Source organism: Mus caroli, unplaced genomic scaffold (assembly GCF_978045245.1).
Source record: "Mus caroli unplaced genomic scaffold, Mus_caroli_1 scaffold_12, whole genome shotgun sequence".
NCBI lineage: Eukaryota > Metazoa > Chordata > Mammalia > Rodentia > Muridae > Mus > Mus caroli.
Window position 1 is genome coordinate 96,936,971 of NW_028227267.1, and position 13,291 is coordinate 96,950,261.

Below are 13,291 nucleotides of genomic sequence, written 5' to 3' on the forward strand. Positions count from 1 at the left end.
CAGTGTGTTTGTAGTCCATATGACATTAAGTCCTTGAAAGTTTCAGAGTAATACTGGAGAAATGCATTCATGGCTGAACACTGTATTTTAACTCACTGAGAGACAAATTACAGAGAATCATAATATTTTCATTCTCATACTATACCTGGTGCTTTTATGCCTCAATATGAAGATGATAGGTGCTAAAGAAAGTATAAATAAATACAGCAGAGGGAGTCTGCTCAGGACTTTAAAGCTGTTTTATTGAAATATTGTCCTGTTTACAATTCTCAACTCCACAAATCCTCATCAATTATTCAATATTTTTTTCTTGTTGAATTAAACAGGGTAACTATTTTCTTAGCAGAAAATGTCTGGTGAAATATAGAGCTTACTTTTAACTTATATGAATTTTTCTACACAAGCCCCGTTCTCTAGCTTCTTTCTACTTATCGCAAGCCCACACTAGAGAAAAGGTATACACTCTATTTATTAAATAATGAGAAGGAGAATTCAAACAGTTTCTTCTTTTTCTCTCTTCCTCTCTTCCTTCCTTCCTTCCTTCCTTCCTTCCTTCCTTCCTTCCTTCCTTCCTTCCTTCCTTCCTTTCTTTCTTTCTTTCTTTCTTTCTTTCTTTCTTTCTTTCTTTCTTTCTTTCTTTCTTTCTTTCTTTCTTTCTTTCTTTCTTTCTTTCTCTTCTTCTTCTCCTCTTCCTCCTCCTCCTCCTTCTCCTCCTCCTTCTCCTCCTCCTCCTCCTTCTCCTCCTCCTCCTCTTCTTCCTCCTCCTCCTCCTCTTCTTCCTCCTCCTCCTCCTCCTCTTCCTTCTCCTTCAGATGCTCTAAGTAGTTCTTCATTGTTGGACTAAAACAGGAGCCAACAGCATTTCACAAGTCTAATACATTGTCTATTAGACAGTGTTAGGTTTGGGCCTGCTCTATCAGCTACAAAGAGGTTCCCAAATACGTAGGTAGAAAGAATGGAGGTGGCTATCACATCCTGCCAGAAATATACAGCCTTTCACAATTGATTATATTAACATATGGTATGTTCACTTATTTAAATTACTCATTAAAATGTTTGATGTTCTTCATTATAGTGACATAGTCGGCTATTGGTTTACCTCTTCATTTCATTATGAGTTATGCTCATTGTTTATATGCCTCCTTGCCTGCTGGAACTCCCTCACACGTGCATGAGTTCACTGGGCAGCCTCTGAGACAAGAACCATATGGCTGGGTCCGCTATGAAAATCTAGACACGTGCACCGGGAGTAACCCTATCTCTTTGTGTGCATGTGTGTGGACTCATGTCCACTCACACACATTTATACTGAGGATCTGTATCTCTTACAATCACTGGCTAGTAAAAATATTTATATTACCTAACTGCCAATATTGTTTACAAATGTCATCTTTTGATTTAATAGCATGTTTAACAAGCAGCCCAAATATATTTGGCTATTTTATCTAGCAGCCTCAAAGTTAAAAAGGAAATACATAATTCTCTACATATTTGGCAATCAAACCTGAACTTTCTTTTCCCTCCTATTTCTGAGCTTTGTCTTGAGTCAGGGTCAAAGGTTAATAACCGATGTCCCCAAGCACATTTTAAACCTATGTGAAATGCAATGTAATGCTTTTCCTGAGCACACATAAGCCTATGAACTATGTCTTACAGCAAGCAAGCAAAGAAAATTCCTTGAAATTTCAAATCTAACAGCTTTATTTTTAACTGGAACATGTGCCCCCCCTGCCCACCCCATTTTAAAATGAAATTGCTATAATTATCTTGGAATTTTTTCAAAAAAAACAACTCTTTGAAAATTGTTAGGTCCAGATTGTAATACGAGTATAAAGAAGGTACTTAAAGGACATTAATAGCCTGCAAAGCATGTCTAAGTTAAAAGGGGAGAGGTTGAAATGGCCAGAGACCTTTAAATAAAAAAGAGCATTAAGCAAATGTCTTAACCACAGAGTTATAAATATGTCAGAAGAACAGACTTTCCCATTGCTCGACGGACAGAATGATTGGGTCTTGATGCGGACCTCCACTAAAGTCAGTTAACCCATGTGTAACCCTGCAGTTCCTGTCAGGAGCCATACCTGCTCACAGAGGATACGCTAGGTCTCAGGTCTCCAGCAGCACGCTGCCAGTGTTATTATCCCCATCTAAGAAGTCATTCTTTTCTGCAGTGATGTACAGGAGCTTGATGACCCTGTAATGGGGATAACAGTCAACAAACTAGGGGGAGAAAAACAGATCAGCCACAGTGAAATTTAAGGACTTAAGGAGCCCTAGATTAGAATCTAATTTAATTTTCATTTCTGGGCTAGTAAAGAAGAGCCCATGCTTTTTTTTTTTTTTTTAAATAATTTCATGTAGGTTTTTGTTTAAAAATACTATTTCCTCTTTGTTATCGCATTCTCTTTTTATAATGTATGTGTAAAAATATCAATGCCCTAAACCTCTGCAATGTCTTTTCTTATTTGATACCCACAACAGCCAGGAAACTAGATGTTACCTCCTTTCCTAGTTTCTCATGAAGAAAGCTGAGACCTACAGAGGTCGCCTTGTTTCCAACTTGACTGGGGCAGTTATTCTTCACAGTCAACCTGACTAGCTTTCACTCACCCCAGGAACACACATCTGGGTGTGTCTAGAATGATTTAGAATGGTTGTACGGGAACAACAGTATTCCATGGCCTGGGGCTGAATAAACATGGGATTCAGGCTGCTCATCCACATCGTTGTGCTCTGCTTCCCAAGTTGATGCCCTTTGACTGTCCACCTTAGTGTCTGCCATCATGCCTTGCCCAGCTGTCTTAGTCACCCAGGTGAACTGCATCCTCCAATCAGAAGCCAACATAAACTGTTAATTGTTTTTGTCAGGTATTTAACCACAGCAAAGAACACAGTAACTAACAGAGTAACACAGTAAGTGCCATGTAATGGTTAGCTTTTTCACAGCTTGACACAGATTAGAGAAATCTGGGAAGATGGGTCTTCAATGGAGGAAACAGAGTATTGGATTGGCTAGTAGGTAAGACATGGGACAGTTTCTTGAATAATGACCCATGTGGAAGGAACAAGGCCACTGCTGGTAATACCACCCTTGGGCAAGTAGTCCTGGGTCTAGTACAAAAACAAACAAAGCCACGCATGGGAGCAAGGCAGTAAGCAGCACTCCTCCATGGTCTATGTTTAAGTTCCTGCCTCCAGGTTCCTGCCCATCTTATGTGCCTGTCTGGGCTTGCCTCAGTGATGCCACATGATTAGGATGTGTGAGGCAAATGAGCCCCTTCCTCTCCTAGCTGCTTTTCATCCTGTTCTTTGTCATGGTGATAGAAAGTTAAACCAGGACATGGTCTATAAGAAATGGAACTCCAATTTACCCTCAGTTGACTAACTCCAAGAAACATTCTTATCACTGAGAATCCTCAGTTCACAGATGGTGTAGGTAACTTGCTTTTGCGTGTTGGAGATTTACCAAGGCCAAGGACTCTGTGCGTATTAAGTGTGTGTTTCTGGATCTCGAAACATTCTTTCCAGCTGACTAACTTGTCAATAGGGCTTTCCATATTTTCCCATGATGGTTCCTGAGCAAAGAGCTTCAGGGAAAAACAACTGAGTACCCCACCCACCCACCCACCCCACCCGCCCCCGCCTTACTCTTTACCCACAATCCTTTACTTTGGTATTTTTCATCTGTTTGAGACACTGTACCTTATAAATGGAATAGTAAAGATCTTAATGTAAGATCTTAAGGATCTCCTTTTCCCCCCTCAGTTTGCCAACACGAGCAACAAAGATAATCTGTGTACATTTTGCTAGGTTGTGATCTAATAAAGACAAATATTATTTGGCTTATTTTTGCTCCATGATACATTCACATAATCCAGAGGAATGCCTGGGATATCTAATGGACAATGTCATCCTTTCTTCCTGTCTTTCTGTTCATGTATGTATATGCATGTGTGTCTTTCCTCCAGTGTTATTGTTCAGGAACCACCCCCTTGATTTTTGGAAATAAGGTCCCTAGCACTGAACATGAGCTGGCCAAGTAAGCTAGGCTGGCTGGCTGGATAGGGAGCCCCAGAGATCTGCCTATCTCTGTCTACCGGCACTGGAATCACAAGCACATGCCACACACAATAGGCCCTTTTCATGGGTTCTGATCATCATGCTTAGGTCTTCGTGTTTATGTGGCAAGTACTTGACTATAGTGAGAGTTTTAGTTTCTTCGAAAACCTAGTTATGCTATATGATTTTGTTTTTGTTTTAATCCCAAGTATGGGATATGGGGCTGGTTTAGATTGTCCACAGTCACTATGATTGTCTCATGTTCTAGGAAGGGTGTGATTTTGCCAAGCTGCAGAGAGTTTGGGGGTTTTGGAGCGGGTATAAATGAGAGAGCTTGAGAGGGCCTATGGGAGTGGCTGGTTCCTGCTGCTGTGTATTCTATTCCTGGATTGTTGGGTGTTTGTTGGATTGCTGGATGTTTGAATGAACAGACACTATATGCTCAAAGAATACTCCTAGTCCATAAAATCTCATATGCTCATCCACAGAACATTAATATTTCAGTACAAGGAACTTCTCTCTACAAATTAAAAACAAAACTCCCACTGGGAGTGGTTTTGTGTATCTGTAATTTCAGCACTTAGGCTACGGTAGAAGGGTTGTGAGTTCAAGCCCAGGCTGTCATAGATGGTCCCAGGTGATTCTGGAATACATAGTATGATCTTGCTTCCCACACAAAAATAAAACAAAATGAATTCTGTTGTCATTATTAGTATAATGAAATATTGGTACTGACTTTAGAGCTTAAGATTTATAAAAGGTGATGAGTTTGCTTGCAGCTGGTTATGTGATTATAAACTCATTTAAGCAATCACAAGTGTGGAGTGAGAGCTGGCTTTCAAATTCTGAGAGGAAGCTGGGGAGCAATCATGAAGGATGGGTCTCAAGATAGCACGACAGAGCACAGTTTATACAAAGGAAACAGTAGGATATTTTAGGTATGAAGTACTTGAGGCTATATGTGCTCCAGTCAGCAAACCCATTTGATAGAAACTATCCTTCTCCAATGTAAGTTACACCCCATACAGCAGTGCCATGCAGAAGAAGGCCATAACCTTACAGGATTCTCTAAGTCACATCTGGGATAAAAGTGGCTCTAACAAATCAGACACATTATAAATGTCTGTGGAAAACAGGGATGAGGTGGATTATTACAATTATTACAAAGTAAAGACCAGTGTATTCTAGGAGACTGAAGGGCTCATTCATAATGTAAGATAATTCATGTTTGGCAGTATGCTTCAAGCAATTGGTTGGCCTGGCTTTAGAATATAAATGGATGTTCTTGACGGCACGTCCCTTAACAGAGCAATACAACCAGGCTCTTACTGGGATGAAAATAATCTGAAAAATCCCTAAACATAGACGGTAGTCCTTGTCTTCCCGAGCTGCCTGGAAAATCTTGATTTCTCAAAACAGGTTGCTTTGACATAAAGATTAAGAAAAGTTTCTCATTATTTCCTTGCCAATTTGTTACAAATAATTTAGGTCCATCTCGGAGTCCAGGTGAGGTTGTTTTTCTTTTAAGCAGAATCACAATCCAAGTACATTTTGGTAGAGTGCTTGCTACCAAGATATTAGCCTAGACCTTCAGAATTGTACCCACCCACAGTCCCATCAGTTATATTGTTAAGACAAAGACATTTCCATTGGTACTTTTTGTGCTACCTTATTAAATGGTAGCACATTTTAAAATGTCTGCTCATTAGAGGAATTTCAAATACCATTATTTAGATATAATACAAGGTCTAAGCTCAAATACAAATATAAAGATATAATATATTAGTGATAGTAATATGTAGTAATAAGCAGAAAGATATAACATATTATTATTAATAATTAACAACTATAATCATGTTTTATGTCTGATAGCCTTTCCATAGCATTACTTTCTCCATCTGTCTGTCCATTGTCCCCCTCCTCTGACCCTGTCCCCTTTTCTCTAGTCAGATCTAATGAGCCTAAATATAACTCTCTCAGCCCCTTTTTTTCCTGTGTTGTCTGTTAATATATGTTCAATGCTCTTAACGTCATGGCTTGGGGTTCTAAACATCGCTCTCAGGAGATCGTGTTTCTGATTTGCTCCAAGTCTTGTCTGTGGTTTGAATTAGTTCATGGCTTAAGAATGCTTGGTAGGAATGTTCCCTGGACCCCTAAACATGCCTCCACATGTCACGGTTTAAACTTTACAGTCCCTAACCTAGGTGATCAAGATTCTCACACTGCTTAGTTCTCTACATGCAAGATTAAGTCAGTTGTACAGTTCACATTTTTAAGATGATAGGAAAGAAGACACGACTAACTCAGGGTGACTGTAAGTGATAGCTTGGTTGGTGGAGTATTCCTGCAGTAGTGAACTGTTCTTGTTGCAATGAAATATCCAACAAAAGCAACTATGGAAAGGAGAGGATTCAACTTTAATGTATGTATATATGTATATGTGTAGGAACACGCCTATACACATACAGAAGCCAGAGAAAGATGCCAAGTAGCCTGTTCCAACACTCTACCTTATTCCTTTGTGATAAGGTCTCGCCCTAGATCTGCAGCTGGGGTAGCAGACAACATTCTTTTTTCCATGAGTCCTCAAGGTGCCATGATTACAGGCATATGTGGCCACACCTAGATTTTTATGAAATCCAAACTCAAGCCCTTCTACTCACTGAAAAATTTCTCCAGCCTCAGGAAGCATTTGTTTTGGCTCACAGTTTGAGAGTACACTCAGTCATTGTGGGAAAAGACACGGCTGCAAGGGTAAGCAGCTGGTCAGTCATATTACATCCACAGTCAGGGGCCAGAATGATACCTGCTAACTGGCTTTCTTCTTTTAATGCAGCCCAAGACCCAGTCCTATAGAACGGTGCCACCCACTATTAGAGTTCTTAAGTAAATTAACATTATCTAGATAATCGCTTCATGGTGTGCCTAAGGGCTTATCTCTTCAGCAACTCTCCATTCTCTCAAACTGGCAATATTAGCCACGAGCACAGTTCCCTTCCTTCTTGCTCTGCTGGAATAATCTGTGTAGAGGTGGGTAGGGTTGCTACTGTGTTATCCTGGCTTTGGTACTGGACTGGGGCCTGAAGACTTTTTTCTGCAGGTGCTCATCTCCAGGGAGACAAGGTTCACCTTTTGTAGGTCGTCCCTGAAGTAGAGGGAAGAGTTCTGCTGCTGTTTCTACAGTTCCTCTGGGGCCTCTTTTCTAGGGGACACACACTTTTTGTTGTACTTCTGTGCTCATGGAAGTCATCCTTCTGTTGGTGTTTGAATGAACATTCCCCTCAACACCTCTTTTTTTTTTTAACTCTTTGGGTGCTGTACTGGAAACTTACGCTAAACACATGTCCCAAAGATTTATTTTGGGGTAAAAATATCATAGAGTATGTTACTCTGAGAAGTTCCCCAAAGTGAAAGATCTCTGCTGCTTCATATTTCTCCTTGGAATGTGCACTGCAGATTAATGCAAACATCTGGGCACCTATATGATTTAGACATGCTTTTCTCTAGATCAGTTCATTCTGATATATAATTTTCCCCTTATCACCAGGACAGGGCATTTGTTCTATAATCATCATATAGAGGATTCTATATGACAGTTTATTGCATAAAATTATAACCTGAATCAGATATACTCTGAATTTTTTTAACTGGTACCTTTTTTTTTTTCTCATTAGATCTACCAGTCCTCATGATGTAAATAAGCTTTGCAATATTTAACACAAAAAACTTTGTATAAGTCTATTTTAAAAGCCTTGTTTGTTTGTTTTGGAAAAAAAGAGAAAAAAGCAAAAGAGCAAAAGAAAATTTACAACCTTACAACCTTCTTTTTCAAGAAATTAGTATTTATACATGCTGAGCATACTCTACCCTGGGCAGTGCAGGAGAGCTGGCCCCTGTGTTGTGGGCTAGGGAAAGCTGTCAGACAGACTAACTCAGCTACCACCCAGGTCCAGATTTGGGACTTTTGAGTTGTCCCATCCCAACAACTACTCTATCTATGAACTGCTGGAGCACATGAAGGGGCTAGTCCCTCAGAATCAAAGCTGCAAAATCTCCATGACACAGGATAACAACAGGATATCCAAGAGGAGTCCCCTTGAGGATCCAGTACTGATTGCATAGCAGAAGCCAGAGGCCTTGAACCAGACCTATGACTCACTGCAATGAACATTTGCAAGAAAAGCTGTTTGGCCTAAAGGGTATACTGCATGAAACACTGTGACACACTGCAGCATCCTCAGTGAGATATTTTTGTCAGGGAGGTTGCAAGGGTGAAGGTCAGATGTGGAAAGACAGGAAATTGAGTGGGATTGGGGCACATGGTGTGAAATTCACAAAGAATCAGTAGAAAATTAAAGAAAGTAAAAGAAAGCAAGCGAAGCATGAACCAATGAGTAAGTCAGAGCAGGAATCAGTAAGTAGCATCCCTTTATGGTTTCTTTCTTTTCTTTTGTTTTTCTTTTTTCTTTTGTTTTTTGAGATAGGGTTTCTCTGTATAGCCTTGGCTGTCCTGCAACTCACTTTGTAGACCAGGCTGGCCTCGAACTCAAGAAATCCCCCCGCCTCTGCCTCCTGAGTGCTGAGATTAAAGGTGTGTGCCACCACGCCCGGCTCCCTTTATGATTTCTTGCTGGAGTTTCTGTTTAGATTTCCTTTAATGAAGGACGATGACCTGGAGGTGTAAGCCAAATAAATCCTTTCCTTCCCAAGTTGTTTTTGGTTGGTGTTTTATCAGAATAACAGAAAAACAAACTAGAACAGAAAAAGAAAGCACGACTAAATTAAAACCTTATAAACTCCTCTTGATGTAGGAACACCCCTCCTCTGTGTCAACTCATAAAGAGAGGGTTTGTGGACTTCTAGACTTCATGACTTTAACATCACCACAGAAGAATTGGCGCACTCTGAATAAAAGAGCAAAGAAGTAATAATATGCAAAAGAATAGAAAAATTCTCCCAAGTCTTAAAGAGTATATTCTGCAGTATTGCATAATATTCCTAGGAGAAAAAATAAGCTGAAGATTAATACCCAGTCCAACTATCTTTCAGATGTCATGGAGACCTCAGTTCAGGCCTATAATACCCAGTCCAACTATCTTTCAGATGTAATGGAGACCTCAGTTCAGGCCTATAATGATCTGCATGAGAATGTCCTCCACAGGCACAGATATCTGAGTGCTTGCGTGCCCTTTTGGTCATGCTGTTTAGAGAAGGTTAGGAAGGGTAATCTTGTTGGGAGAAGCACACTGGAGGCTTTGAGAGTCTAAAGATATCCGGCCCCTCCCAGTCTTACTCTTCCTGCTTTCTGTGGTTGCAATTTAAGGTGTGAGCTCCGGTCTCCCCTTCCTGACACCACACCCGCCACTTCCTGCCACACCCACCTCCTTGTCTTAATGAAGTTTTATTCTTCTAGAACCATGGTTGTCATGGTGTCGGAACACAGTAACAGCAAATGAAGTTCTAACACAGGCACTTTTTTGTTTTTCATTTTCTAACAGGGTCTTATTATGTATTTCAGGCTGGTTTTAAAATTGGATCCCCTCATCTCAGTCTCCCGAGTGTGGATACCGCAAACATATACCACTACGTCTGGCTGCAACTGGGGAACTTTTGAGTCAGGAAGACACCAGGAATATTGTTTCAATGAATTGTCTGCATGAAATTCCTAGAGATGGTTCAGAACTCTGGCTGAGGCAATCTTAAGGCATTGAATCTCTTCAAGAGGAAGAGAAAATGAACTAAAATGCAAGGGTACAAAGAGACCAAGTAGAGATATATGGTGTTGGTGTGTCTCCACATCAGTAAAGCATTAGCTGATAAAAATTTAGACAGAGAGTGGGTTTGTTGATAACTTCCTCTACAATAGTGAGTTCAGAGATATCACTGAAATCTGAAGGATCAAGTGAATGGATATTAGCGCATATAACCATACTGTCAGTCACTAAAAAAGATGCTTTAGAAGATACTATAGAAGAGGAGAGCAAAGAAAGAGAGGGAACAGGAAGCCCACTAATAGACACTGCTGCTGTTTATAAATAAAAAATTCCTCAATAATAAGAGAACTGAACAAACACATAGACACAAGTAAAACAAGCCCTTGAGTTAATGGCTTAACTTACCAATGAAATGAAAAACACAGTATTGTATTTAGTGCCTCCCTCTCCCCTATTAGGTTATAAGCTACAGAGAAATAAAAAAAAGGGTGTTTATCCATGAAAATGCATTTCTATCTACCAAAGAGGGTCATATGGAAGTAACTAATGCCTAGAAGCACAGGTACAGTAAGTAGAAACTAGCGGAGCAAATAGTAGGGTTAAGCTATCTCTCATCTAATAAAGAGCACTATGTTTCACTCTGTTTGAAAAGACAAAGATTTCACACTGATTGCTGCTATTGTTTTTGTTGTTTGGTCTGTTTGTTTGTTTACTTGTTTGTTTGTTTTTGAGAAAGGGTTTTTCTGTATATCCCTGGCTGTCCTAGAACTCACTCTGTAGACCAGGCTGGCCTCACACTCAGAGATCCACATGCTTTTATCCCCCAAGTGGCAAGTGGTAGGATTAAAGATGTGTGGAACCACTCCTTGCTAGACTGATCTTAAAGAAACAACAACACACACACACACACACACACACACACACACACACGTATGTGTGTGTGTATGTGTGTGTGAATATATATATACATATATAAAAAATTACTCAAAGGTAAATTAAAGATTGGGTCCAAGTTTAATTGCAGGAATCTATGGGCAACATTCTCCATCCCAACCATCATAACAAATAAAAAGTATAGAGAAAGGAAAAACAACAACAACAACAAAAAAGCCAGTTGGTGGTAGCACACATCTTTAATCCCAGCACTTGGGAGGCAGAGGCAGGTGGATTTCTGAGTTCGAGGCCAGCCTGGTCTACAGAGTGAGTTCCAGGACAGCCAGGGCTACACAGAGAAACCCTGTCTCGAAAAAAAAAAAAAAGAGTTCTGTGGGATGTTGTGTAGGAGCTTGGAAAATAATGTTGAGAACAGTGCAGAAAATGGAGACCTGGCTTGTGAAATTTCAGAGGGAAGATTAAAGACTCTTATTAAGGCTGTTGCTATTTTGATTGTGAAGCTGCTGTGGTTTTGGTTAGCTGGGGCTGAAGAATTAGCTGTGATTAACATGATACCAGAACTACTAAAGTGAACACTTGTGGTTTTCTACACTGTAGTAGATGTTAAAATTAGGTGTATGTCTCCTATTAGTTTTGCTTATCTGGAAAACTCTAACAATACAGTAACCTTTCTGATAGATCCCAGCTACCGCAAAGACTCAAACATTGTAATTAGTATGATAGATTTCATTTGTTCCCACATTTGTATGTCAGAGATTAGGTCTTACTATAGGAAGCATACAACTGAGTGCTCAAGTGTCACTCACTAAAATGAACTGCTTAGTGTGCTAAAAGAAAAGGAGTTGTCTTATGTGCACTGGGGCTTTGACTGCAGGCAAGGCTGTGTGAGGGGTCCAGATACCCTTGAACTGGAGTTCCAGACAGTTGTGAGCATCCATGTAGGTGCTCTAGAAGAACAGCCAGTGCTCTTAACTGCCACCTCTCAAGCCCCAGAAAATATATTTTGATAAGCAGAAATAAAAGAAATATTCTTTGATCTCAACGAACTAAAAATCTAGATGCAGTTTCTTTCTTTAGTGATTCACTGGGGGCAGTGTAGATTGACCCCAGACACTTATACATAGTATCACTGAGCAGTACTCCTGGTCTTCTTCCATTTTTTAAAAATTATTAACTTTGTAGTTTTAATAATTTGCATGTATATACAATGTATTGTCATTATTTCTAAACTCATTGCCTTTTGTTTTTCTGCTTTACTTTTTTTAGCACCATAAAATTATTTCAGAAGCTAAAACTTCTCTCAAATGTGCTTCTTATTTATTTTTTTTGCTTGGTATTCGCTTCTATTAGCCATTCCTCTGACACAAATGACTTGTATCTTGGTGTCTTAACATAGCCACCATCATTTATGGTGGATTGACATACTAAGACGTATCTTATTATACCACTCTCAAGAACCTAAGAGAAGCCTGGCTTGGGAGTTATGGCTTCAGGTCTCTAATGTGTGTGAACCCTGATGGCTGATGGATTGTAATCTTTCGATGTCTTCAGTCACACAATGATGGACCAGCAAGAGAACTGCCTGGTACTGAACCACATAGAACCCCTTTGTGCACCTGAATTAGTTACTTTTTTGTTGCTGTAATAAAATATCATGGCCAAAAGCAACTTGAAGAAGAAAGGCTTATTTTGTATGATATTCCCAAGTCTGTAATGGTGAGAAAGGCATACAATGGCCATGGGAGCAGGAAGCAAAGGAATCACATTTTATCCACACACAAGAAATAGAAAAACAACAGCATATGGGTCCAGGATATACACTCTCAACGTCCTGTTCTCCATGATGCACTTCTTCCACAAGGCTATGCTTTCTAGAGGTCCCACAAACAGCTTAAAACAGTGTCACCAAATGAGTATGTAGGTTCATAACCTATGAGTTACAGGTCCCATTTGACAACCCCCACCCCTGCCCCAGCATTTCTTTCCTAGATCTATGTCTTTTTTCCTGTGGCGTGTTTCTAGTTTGTGGGCTTTGGGGCTCTGTACAAAGCAAATAAGTGCTCCAAAGTCCAGCTCCATTTGGAATCAACAGGGATCAGCTCACTTTTGTCATCCAATCGCAGAAGCCACCGCAGCTTCTGTCTTGGGACCCTATCAGCTGTAAAGCCCCATTTAAAGCCAGTGGCAGGGGACGGTGATTCCACCTTTTGATAGGGAAGTGGAGGTGAATATAGAGCGTGGGAAAAGCATTGAGATCAGAAATAACATGTGCCCAGTTTTCCAATCATCTGTCCAACAGTTCCCATAATGCTCCATGCAGTTGCGCTTCCATTTTTCACCACTGTGGGACAATTCTTAAATTTGTTAATCCATTCTTTTGTTCGTGTTATTAACATTGTGACAGCTAGCCCTGCTTAAATCTCTGAATATATGTGGGGAAGTTATGTCTCTAGGGAATAGGCTCAGGAACTCCTGTATCATGGCATCTCCAAGTGCTCACCATTGTACATTGTATCAAATTGTCCTCCTCTGGAGTCAAACCAACTGTAACTCATCAAGTGGCAAGGTATTAGTGCTGGCTACTTGATAATAAGCCTGCTATCTATGATTGTCCATTTTCTCCA